General features: G+C 47.6%; 1 protein-coding gene across 1 annotated transcript in view; it reads right to left on the minus strand.

The window, feature by feature from the left end:
* Positions 1–443: 443 nt before the first annotated feature.
* The window catches only part of LOC140116817 (dermaseptin-A4-like), a 48703-nt gene continuing 36665 nt past the window's right edge, over positions 444–12481 (minus strand). Inside the window, exon 4 of the mRNA XM_072133248.1 lies at positions 444–475. The gene's annotated coding sequence lies outside the window, so the exon portion shown is untranslated. The remainder of the gene's footprint in view (positions 476–12481) is intronic.

Here is a 12481-nt window from a genome sequence, read left to right on the forward strand (position 1 = left end):
GCGACACCTGGTGGACGGCGGAGGAACTGCCTTAGTGAATCACCGGTAGACCCGAATCCACCTCAGAGAACGCACCACTGGATCGCGAATGGACCGGGTAAGTAAATCTGCCCCCATTGTCACATGTCATTTCTCTGTCACTAGAGACACAGCAGCCGCTGTTATTGGTTTCTCTTATTCGGTGTAATTGTTGGACGCAGAAATTTCCTTTGTATCTGGAATATTATTAAAGGTGAAGTTTTCCTTTCTATCTCACTGCTGCTTATTTTGGGCTATGGGGTAAGTCGGACGCCTTTCATAGACAGAATAGTCGTCCATCATTATTCCTGATGTTGTTATCAGGATGAAAGTGTAAAATATTACAAGTTTCCTCCAGAATCGGATGCAGGAGATGAATTGTCTGTAAAGAAGACAGAACATGGGGTCAGTTATATCTGCTTTATTATGTTAGGGGATCATTAATCCTTCTGCTTCATGGAGTTATTTCCCCCCGAACCCCAGAGACGCCAATTTTCCAACTTTATCCCAATAAGCGCTATCCGCTCTCTTCTCCTCGTCATATTCTTCTTCATCCTCTTCTTCTTCCTCTCTTTTCCTGTGTAACAAGATGACATAAAGTTAATGATACATTATAGTAATTGTGTCTCTGTAATGCAGGGAGCAGATACAGGAACAGAAGACAATGAGCCCTGACACTGACCCCACCAAAGGCCCTACCTGTTTCCTCATTTACACTAGGTGGTACAGGACAACTAGAAGACAGCCCCTCCCTACATCACAGTGCAAAACACAAAAATAAGGATGGAACAATAGAGACAGAGGAGTCGACAAAGCCGGGTCACAACAGATAGAGCAGCGCAGTACAAACTTCATAGAAACTGCCCCATTGTGTAGGATTCTGGTGGAATATATGTATAACATAGACTACAATTGTGGGAGACAGGTCATAGCTTCTACCACTACAGACCCCTAAACCCCCCAGCAGCCTCCTCTTCTTACCCCTGTGGTCTATGTCTATCTATCTGTATGTGTGTCCGTCTATCTCCTGGAAAGTCTGAGGCAGCGCAGTGTTATATATCCTAATAATGGACGGGGCACAGGTTCTGCCACACAAACCTCCATTGGTATCAATGTGGAAATAGCCGGCAGCTCCAAATTCAGTCACAGTCCAAGGTGAAAGTTTATTTCTAAGATGTTTCGGTGACCTTCACCTTTCGGTGACCTTCACCTTTCTCAGCAAAGTACAAATGTTTCCTTACAAATATATATACAAAGTGCATCGTGGGTAATATCAAAACTCATTGGTCCATATTGAATAGATACTTCACTGACAAAGCAGAATTTAATAATCCCCCCTAATCTCCTATAGAAGAACCAGGAATATTAAGGATGGACTGGAGAAGGCAGATTTGGGCCCTTTAAGGCAGAACATACAGAACGGACTTTGGGGTAAGAAACGTCGGGGAAGTTTTCCGTGCAGCAATTGTTCATACATGATCAAGGGAGACGAAATCTGACATGAGGGCAAGGAGTATAAGATGAGACACTGTTACGCTGCAGCAGCCTCCCTACAACATGGACGCAGCCTGGACGCCTCCTCCCTACAACATGGACGCAGCCTGGACGCCTCCTCCCTACAACATGGACGCAGCCTGGACGCCTCCTCCCTGCAACATGGACGCAGCCTGGACGCCTCCTCCCTACAACATGGACGCAGCCTGGACGCCTCCTCCCTACAACATGGACGCAGCCTGGACGCCTCCTCCCTACAACATGTACAAGCGGCGTCCATAGGACTTGTCTATTACCATGTATTTGCTATAAGACGTCTATTTAGAAATATGGAGACAGTAAATTCAGTAATTTTTGGGGTCCCTTTATATCTCCACCCATAGGGGTGAGTTCTTGTGGAGACATGAAGGGTAAAAGTTGGTGACGGATTGATGTACATTTGTACTTGGCTTGAGAAAGGTGAAGGTCACTGAAGCGTCGCCTCTTGGAAATAAACTTTCCCCCTGGGTATGATAGAATTTGGGGCGCTGATGGCTTATTCCATTTTGATATCATCTTTCTGAGTGAGTTTACACATACACAAACATACATATACACATATACACAAACATACAAATACATACATACATATACAGACATATACAGACATGCATACATATACAGACATATACATACATACATACATATACAGACATACACACACATACATATACACACATATACAGACATATACATACATACATATACACACATATACAGACATATACATACATACATATACACACATATACAGACATACACACACATACATATACACACATACATATACATACATACATATACAGACATATACAGACATACACACTCATACATACACACATACATATACACACATACATATACACACATACATATACACACATACACACACATACATATACACACATACACACACATACATATACACACATACACACACATACATATACAGACATACACACACATACATATATACACATACATATACACACATACACTCAGCTTTATATATTAGATTATCCCAACAATGGGAACATCCATTTCATGACTTGTGTCATTATATACTATGAGCACTTACTCTTCTTCTTCACCGATGGAAAGGGAGACCAATCCAAGGAAAAGCACAAGGAAAAGGGATTTCTTCAGGAAAGTCATGTCTGATCTGTCAGAAATATTAATGCAGAAATTTATTATTATTAATAATTAGGAAATCTACCACCGGGTTTTCATAATTATGCAAATGACTTTAAAGGTGTTTAAGGGACCTGGAGGCCTTTTTTCCTTAAAAACAAGGGCAAAAGAAGCTTAAAGAAGAGCAGATCCCACCAGAGGGGACGCACACCAGTATGTCAGTGCTGGGTCTACAATCCTTCATCTTAGATTTCATTTAGAGTCCTTACCCTCTGCCTGTCCTGGAATATCCCTGTAATTGATTATTTAGTGATCTATATGTATAATTGTATCAGTATAATATCTGCCCCCTCATACAACTACCCATGGGATGTACAGATGTGGTGATGGATATAAAGGGCTCAGTCCTTTCCCTTCATGTCTCTTGTGTTAGTAGAATATCCGCTGCTATTGTAGGGTATAAGGGCGTCTAGTAGTTGTCCTGATGTAATGACATCTGTCTCCACAAGAGATTTTATACACAACATTTACTTTCTTCTTTCCTTTCCTTTATCTTTACTTACAAATAGACAGAAAGAAACTGAGCAAAAGGAAATTATTAGAGATGAGCGAGCACTAAAATGCTTGAGTGCTCGTTATTCGAGACGAACTTTTCCAGATGCTCGAGTGCTCGTCTCGAATAACGAGCCCCATTGAAGTCAATGGGAGACCCGAGCATTTTTCAAAGGGACCATGGTTCAGGAATAAAATGTGTTATTTAATTGAAAAAGAATGTCTTCTGATAAGTTATCAGATGTATGCAAACATCTACAATCTATTCTTCACTGTTCCGTGCGTATATTATCTCCCGACAAGTTATCAGATGTGAAGAACAGTGAAGAATAGAATAAAAACAGTGAACACGGGATCATTTAAGTGAAAAACGCAGTGAAAAACACAGTGAAGAATAGATTACAGATGTTCGGCACATCTGCTTACTTGTCGGGGTGATACGCTGTCCCGGGATCCGCTCCTCTTCTTCCACTGAAGTCTCCCCGTGCTGCCCGATGTCTCCCCGTGCTGCCCGATGTCTCCCCCGTGCTGCCCGATGTCTCCCCCGTGCTGCCCGATGTCTCCCCGTGCTGCCCGATGTCTCCCCCGAGCTGCCCGATGTCTCCCCCGCGCTGCCCGATGTCTCCCCCGCGCTGCCCGATGTCTCCCCGTGCTGCCCGATGTCTCCCCCGTGCTGCCCGATGTCTCCCCGTGCTGCCCGATGTCTCCCCCGCGCTGCCCGATGTCTCCCACGCGCTGCCCGATGTCTCCCCCGCGCTGCCCGATGTCTCCCCCGCGCTGCCCGATGTCTCCCCCGTGCTGCCCGATGTCTCCCCCGTGCTGCCCGATGTCTCCCCCGCGCTGCCCGATGTCTCCCCCGTACTGCCCGATGTCTCCCCGTGCTGCCCGATGTCTTCCCCGTGCTGCCCGATGTCTCCCCCGTGCTGCCCGATGTCACCCCCGTGCTGCCCGATGTCTCCCCGATGTCTCCCCCGTGCTGCCCGATGTCTCCCCGTGCTGCTTGATGTATCCCTGCTGCTTGATGTATCCCTGCTGCTTGATGTCTCCCTGCTGCCGCTCCGCGCGTATCTTCCGACAAGTAAGCAGATGTGCCGAACATCTGTAATCTATTCTTCACTGTGTTCTTCACTGTCTTTTTCACTTAAATGATCCTGTGTTCACTGTTTTTATTCTATTCTTCATTGTTCTTCACTGTGTTTTATTTATTAAATGCTCGATCTCGAGCAGGGGAAATACTCGTCCGAGCAACGAGCCGTATCGAGTACCTTAATACTCGAACGAGCATCAAGCTCCGACGAGTATACTCGCTCATCTCTAGAAATTATATAATTATCTTAAATAAAGCAAAATCTGGAGAAGAGCTGAAACAATGTTTCTCTTTGGGTTCAGGGTTCGAGACACCCCTGACCAATCACAGCCATGACTAGTTGCTAGGGGCATCAATATGTCATATTGGCTTTTCTGGCTTATATGTCTGGGTTGTGCGGTCAGAACCCAAATAGAAACATGAGGTCCACTCATCATTACCTGTGACCATAAGGACATAAACCTAATGGAAGTGACATCAACTAACGAGCAAAATACATAAAAGTATCAGAAAAATAAGTAATAGAGATGAGCGAGCACTAAAATGCTCGGGTACTCGTTATTCGAGACGAACTTTTCCCGATGCTCGAGTGCTCGTTTCGAGTAACGAGCCCCATTGAAGTCAATGGGAGACTCGAGCATTTTTCAAGGGGACCAAGGCTCTGCACAGGGAAGCTTGGCCAAACACCTGGGAACCTCAGAAAAGGATGGAAACACCACGGAAATGGACAGGAAACAGCAGGGGCAGCATGCATGGATGCCTCTGAGGCTGCCTAATCGCACCATTATGCCAAAATTATGGGCAACAGCATGGCCATGACAGAGTGACCGAATGAGGCTAGATAGCATCTAAAACATCCAATAATTGACCCTGACACTATAGAAGACGGCATGCAGAGGCAGCGGCAGCAGCGGCAGGCTAGAGAGTGGCATGGCGACATACCCTAAATGGACTCAGGCTTCAAACCAATGGGTGGCAGAGAGGAACCAAAGGAGGTGAGCAAGAAGCGCTCAAATAATATCGGTACATGATAAAAGTTTGCCAGTATATTTTGTGGATTACACAGCAGGGTGGCGACAAAGTTAACATGGAAGCCATGAAAACAATCCAAAATTCTGCCTGACACAGCTCGTTTGATAAGGGGACCATGTATGGAGGCAGTGAACTAGTAGTAGATTAAAGGTGCTGCAGTTAAAACTATGTTAGTTGGATCTTGGCATGGAGCTGGCGCTCCGCTGCCAGGCGAGCTTTCGCCAATCCAAGCCCCTGTCTCTAGGCTACTCCCCAAACAGCACTTCTAAGAACCTTTTGTATAAGATCAAGTGTAGTAGCGTTCTTATAAGTTTGGAATATGGCGGGTGAGGGGAATGTAAACATCTGCGCAAGAAGCGCCGAAATAATATCCGTAAATGAGAAAAGTTTTCCAGTATATTTTGTGGCTTACACAGCACGGTGGCGACAAAGTTAACAAGTTTGATGTGGAATGCCCTGTAATAGCTCTTGGGCGGTGTGCCTTTTATCACCTAGGCTCAGCAGTTTGAGCACCGCCTGCTGTCGCTTAGCGACGGCACTGCTGCTGTGCCTAGAGCTACCGACTGATGGCGCCATGCCCACGGATGGTAATTCGGAGGAGGAGGAGGTGGAGGAGGGATGGGAGGAGGAGGAGGCATAGTAGGCCTGAAACACCTGGACCGAGGTAGGCCCCGCAATCCTCTGCGTCGGCAGTATATGACCAGCCCCAGGGTCAGACTCGGTCCCAGCCTGCACCAAGTTAAGTGTAGTAGCGTTCTTATAAGTTTGGAATATGGCGGGTGAGGGGAATGTAAACAGATGCGCAAGAAGCGCTGAAATAATATCCGTAAATGGTAAAAGTTTGCCAGTATATTTTGAGGATTACACAGCAGGGTGGCGACAAAGTTAACAAGTTTGTTGTGGAAGCCATGAAAACAACCCAAAATTCTGCCTGACACAGCACGTTTGATAAGGCGGCCATGTATGGAGGCAGTGAACTAGTAGTAGATTAAAGGTGCTGCAGTTAAAACTATGTTAGTTGATTCTTGGCATGGAGCTGGCGCTCCGCTGCCAGGCGAGCTTTCGCCAATCCAAGCCCCTGTCTCTAGGCTACTCCCCAAACAGCACTTCTAAGAACCTTTTGTATAAGATCAAGTGTAGTAGCGTTCTTATAAGTTTAGGATATGGCGGGTGAGGGGAATGTAAACAGATGCGCAAGAAGCGCTGAAATAATATCCGTAAATGGTAAAAGTTTGCCAGTATATTTTGAGGATTACACAGCAGGGTGGCGACAAAGTTAACAAGTTTGTTGTGGAAGCCATGAAAACAACCCAAAATTCTGCCTGACACAGCACGTTTGATAAGGGGACCATGTATGGAGGCAGTGAACTAGTAGTAGATTAAAGGTGCTGCAGTTAAAACTATGTTAGTTGGTTCTTGGCATGGAGCTGGCGCTCCGCTGCCAGGCGAGCTTTCGCCAATCCAAGCCCCTGTCTCTAGGCTACTCCCCAAACAGCACTTCTAAGAACCTTTTGTATAAGATCAAGTGTAGTAGCGTTCTTATAAGTTTAGGATATGGCGGGTGAGGGGAATGTAAACAGATGCGCAAGAAGCGCTGAAATAATATCCGTAAATGGTAAAAGTTTGCCAGTGTATTTTGTGGATAACACAGCAGGGTGGCGACAAAGTTAACAACTTTGATGTGGAATCCATGAAAACAACCCAAATTTCGGCCTGACACATCTCGTTTGATAAAGGGACGATGTATGGAGGCAGCTATATGGACGACTTTTGGAGGTAGCAATGGAGACAAGGTGTGGAGGCTGCTATGGAGACAATTCAATTTGGATAGTGCCTGTATGTGGCAGTCCAAAAAAGTTTTCAAACCAGAGGAGCAGGTAGGTGGCCCTCCAGAAAAATGGAATAGATTGAGTGCCTGTATGTGGCAGTCCAAAAAAGTTTTCAAACCAGAGGAGCAGGTAGGTGGCCCTCCAGAAAAATGGAATAGATTGAGTGCCTGTATGTGGCAGTCCAAAAAAGTTTTCAAACCAGAGGAGCAGGTAGGTGGCCCTCCAGAAAAATTGAATAGATTGAGTGCCTGTATGTGGCAGTCCAAAAAAGTTTTCAAACCAGAGGAGCAGGTAGGTGGCCCTCCAGAAAAATTGAATAGATTGAGTGCCTGTATGTGGCAGTCCAAAAAAGTTTTCAAACCAGAGGAGCAGGTAGGTGGCCCTCCAGAAAAATTGAATAGATTGAGTGCCTGTATGTGGCACTCCCAAAAATTGTTTAAAACAGTGGACCGGGTCAGTGGCCCTCCATAAAAATTAAATGCATAAAGTACTTTAGCTAGAGCCAGTGGGCCCTGTCAAAAAATAGCCAGTTTCCTCTGCTTTACTGTACAAAGAGGAGGAGAAGGAGGAAAATGAGGAGGAGGAGGAGTGGATAAATTATTCAGGTTGAGCTTCCTTCACCTGGTGGAGATTGGAAATTAGGAGAAATCCAGGCTTTATTCATCTTGATAAGCGTCAGCCTGTCAGCGCTGTCAGTCGACAGGCGTGTACGCTTATCGGTGATGATGCCACCAGCTGCACTGAAAACCCGCTCGGACAAGACGCTAGCGGCAGGGCAGGCAAGAACCTCCAAGGCGTACAGCGCCAGTTCGTGCCACATGTCCAGCTTTGAAACCCAGTAGTTGTAGGGAGCTGTGTGATCATTTAGGACGATGGTATGGTCAGCTACGTACTCCCTCACCATCTTTCTGTAAAGATCAGCCCTACTCTGCCGAGACTGGGGACAGGTGACAGTGTCTTGCTGGGGTGACATAAAGCTGGCAAAAGCCTTGTAAAGCGTACCCTTGCCAGTGCTGGACAAGCTGCCTGCTCGCCTACTCTCCCTCGCTACTTGTCCCGCAGAACTACGCACTCTGCCGCTAGCGCTGTCAGAAGGGAAATACTGTTTCAGCTTGTGCACCAGTGCCTGCTGGTATTCATGCATTCTCACACTCCTTTCCTCTGCAGGGATGAGAGTGGAAAGATTTTGCTTGTACCGTGGGTCCAGGAGAGTGAACAACCAGTAATCGGTGCTGGAATAAATTCTTTGAATGCGAGGGTCACGGGATAGGCAGCCTAGCATGAAATCTGCCATATGCGCCAGAGTACCAACGCGTAAGAATTCACTCCCCTCACTGGCCTGACTGTCCATTTCCTCCTCCTCCAACTCCTCCAACTCCTCTTCTTCTGCCCATACACGCTGAACAGTGGAGGACTCAACAATGGTCCCCTCTTGTGTCTCGCCAACATTCTCCTCCTCTTCCTCCTCATCCTCCTGCACCTCCATCTCCTCCGATATGCGCTGAGAAACAGACCTAAGGGTGCTTTGGCTATCAACAAGGGAATCTTCTTCCCCCGTCTCTTGTGAGGAGCGCAAAGCTTCCGACTTCATGCTGACCAGAGAGTTTTTCAACAGGCCAAGCAGCGGGATGGTGAGGCTGATGATGGCGGCATCGCCACTGACCATCTGTGTTGACTCCTCAAAGTTACTCAGCACCTGACAGATATCAGACATCCACGTCCACTCCTCATTGTAGACTTGAGGAAGCTGACTGACCTGACTACCAGTTCTGGTGGAAGTTGACATCTGGCAGTCTACAATCGCTCGGCGCTGCTGGTAAACTCTGGATAACATGGTCAGTGTTGAATTCCACTTCGTCGGCACGTCGCACAACAGTCGGTGAGCGGGCAGTTGGATGCGACGCTGCGCTGCCCTGAGAGTGGCAGCATCTGTGCTGGACTTCCTGAAATGCGCACAGATGCGGCGCACCTTCGTGAGCAAATCAGACAGATTGGGGTATGTCTTGAGGAAACGCTGAACTATCAGATTTAACACATGGGCCAGGCATGGCACATGTGTCAGTCTGCCGAGTTGCAGAGCCGCCACCAGGTTACGGCCGTTGTCACACACAACCATGCCTGGCTTCAGGTTCAGCGGTGCCAGCCACAGATCAGTCTGCGCCGTGATGCCCTGTAATAGTTCTTGGGCGGTGTGCCTTTTATCGCCTAGGCTCAGCAGTTTGAGCACCGCCTGCTGTCGCTTAGCGACGGCACTGCTGCTGTGCCTAGAGCTACCGACTGATGGCGCCATGCCCACGGATGGTCGTTCGGAGGAGGAGGTGGAGGAGGGGTGGGTGGAGGAGGAGGCATAGTAGGCCTGAAACACCTGGACCGAGGTAGGCCCCGCAATCCTCGGCGTCGGCAGTATATGACCAGCCGCAGGGTCAGACTCGGTCCCAGCCTCCACCAAGTTAACCCAATGTGCTGTCAGCGATATATAGTGGCCCTGCCCGGCAGCACTCGTCCACGTGTCCGTGGTCAGGTGGACCTTGTCAGAAACGGCGTTGGTCAGGGCACGGATTATGTTGTCTGACACGTGCTGGTGCAGGGCTGGGACGGCACATCGGGAAAAGTAGTGGCGGCTGGGGACCGAATACCGAGGGACGGCCGCCGCCATGAGGCTGCGAAAGGCCTCGGTCTCTACTAGCCTATAGGGCAGCATCTCCAGGCTTAGCAATCTGGAGATGTGCACATTAAGGGCTTGGGCGTGCGGGTGGGTTGCACTATATTTGCGTTTCCGCTCCAGCGTCTGGGGTATGGAGAGCTGAACGCTGGTGGATGCTGTGGAGGATCGTGGAGGCGACGATGGGGTTTTTGTGGCAGGGTCCTGGGCAGGGGGCTGACTATCAGCTGACACAGGGGAAGGAGCAGTGGTGTGCACGGCCGGAGGTGAACGCGCTTGTTGCCACTGAGTGGGGTGTTTAGCATTCATATGCCTGCGCATACTGGTGGTAGTTAAGCTATTAGTGGTGGAACCCCTGCTGATCCTGGTTTGGCAAATGTGGCACACCACAGTCCGTCGGTCATCCGGTGTTTCCTTAAAGAACCTCCAGACTTCTGAAAATCTAGCCCTCGCCGCAGGAGCCCTCGCCACGGGAGCTTCACTAGTTGACACATTTGGCGCTGATGCACCAGCTCTGGCCCTGCCTCTCCGTCTGGCCCCACCACTGCCTCTTCCAACCTGTTCTGGTCGAGAACTCTCCTCCGTCTCAGAAGCACTGTGTTCACCCGGCCTCTCAACCCAGCTTGGGTCTGTCACCTCATCATCCTCCGATCCCTCAGTCTGCTCCCCCCTCGGACTTCCTGCCCTGACAACAACTTCCCCACTGTCTGACAACCGTGTCTCCTCATCGTCCGACACCTCTTTACACACTTCTTCCACTACGTCAACAAGGTCATCATGACCCACAGACTGCGACTGGTGGAAAACCTGGGCATCGGAAAATTGCTCATCAGCAACCGGACAAGTGGTTTGTGACTGTGGGAAGGGTCCAGAAAACAGTTCCTCAGAGTATGCCGGTTCAAATGGCAAATTTTGCTGGGAGGGGGCAGACTGGGGGGGAGGAGGCTGAGGTGCAGGAGCTGGAGGAGTGCCGATTTCGGTGACATGGGTGGACTGCGTGGAAGACTGACTGGTGGACAAATTGCTCGAAGCATTGTCGGCAATCCACGACATCACCTGTTCGCACTGTTCTGGCCTCAACAGTGCTCTACCACGAGTCCCAGTAACTTCAGACATGAACCTAGGGAGTGTAGCTCTGCGGCGTTCCCCTGCTCCCTCATAAGCAGGTGGTGTCTCACCCCGCCCAGGACCACGGCCTCTGACCCCTGCAGTAGTTGGACGCCCACGTCCCCGCCCTCGTCCTCTACCCCTAGCCCTCGGGTTAAACATTTTGAAAATGAGAGTTATAACTTTAATTTTTTTTTTTTACTTTTTTTGTGTTTTTTTTTTTTTTGTGTGTTTTTTAGTTTTTAAAACCAAACGATGCTATCCTATTGCTATGGCTATTTTCTAGCCAAGTATGAAAGCACACTGCTATGCCAGATGAGATGACACTGAGTTATTAAAAAAATAAACGTAAAATAAAAAAGGAAATGGCAGACTGTGCCTAATTGAAATCCAACCCCGGGCCCTAATAAATTTTCCCACTTCGGTCTTTGCGATGGATATGTGCGTCACTAAGCGCAAAACACAGTGGTCGCAAGTCTCACTCCAAATTGCTCACAATTTGCTAGTAGATGCACTGCAGCAACTACAGCCACCAGCAGATCAACCAGAAATCAAATATATATAACGCTACTGTAGGCGTAAGTAAGCCGTTTGGATTCTCCTATGGCTATTTTCTAGCCAAGTATTAAAGCACACTACTATGCCAGATGAGATGACGCTGAGTTATGAAAAAAATAAACGTAAAATAAAAAAGGAAATGGCAGACTGTGCCTAATTGAAATACAACCCCGGGCCCTAATAAATTTTCCCACTTCGGTCTTTGCGATGGATATGTGCGTCACTAAGCGCAAAACACAGTGGTCGCAAGTCTCACTCCAAATTGCTCACAATTTGCTAGTAGATGCACTGCAGCAACTACAGCCACCAGCAGATCAACCAGAAATCAAATATATATAACGCTACTGTAGGCGTAAGTAAGCCGTTTGGATTCTCCTATGGCTATTTTCTAGCCAAGTATTAAAGCACACTACTATGCCAGATGAGATGACGCTGAGTTATGAAAAAAATAAACGTAAAATAAAAAAGGAAATGGCAGACTGTGCCTAATTGAAATCCAACCCCGGGCCCTAATAAATTTTCCCACTTCGGTCTTTGCGATGGATATGTGCGTCACTAAGCCAAAACACAGTGGTCGCAAGTCTCACTCCAAATTGCTCACAATTTGCTAGTAGATGCACTGCAACAACTACAGCCACCAGCAGATCAACCAGAAATCAAATATATATAACGCTACTGTAGGCGTAAGTAAGCCGTTTGGATTCTCCTATGGCTATTTTCTAGCCAAGTATTAAAGCACACTACTATGCAAGATGAGATGACACTGAGTTATGAAAAAAATAAACGTAAAATAAAAAGAAACTGGCAGACTGTGCCTAATTGAAATCAAACCCCTAATAAATTTTCCCACTTTGGTGTTTGAGGTGGATATGTGTGTCACTAAGAGCTAAACACAACGGTAGCAAGTCCCCCTGCTAATTCCTCACAATATGGTACTAGCTGCACTACTAGTGCCAGCAAGCCCAGCCACAA

The sequence above is a fragment of the Engystomops pustulosus genome, chromosome 2 (genome assembly GCF_040894005.1).
Source record: "Engystomops pustulosus chromosome 2, aEngPut4.maternal, whole genome shotgun sequence".
Lineage (NCBI taxonomy): Eukaryota > Metazoa > Chordata > Amphibia > Anura > Leptodactylidae > Engystomops > Engystomops pustulosus.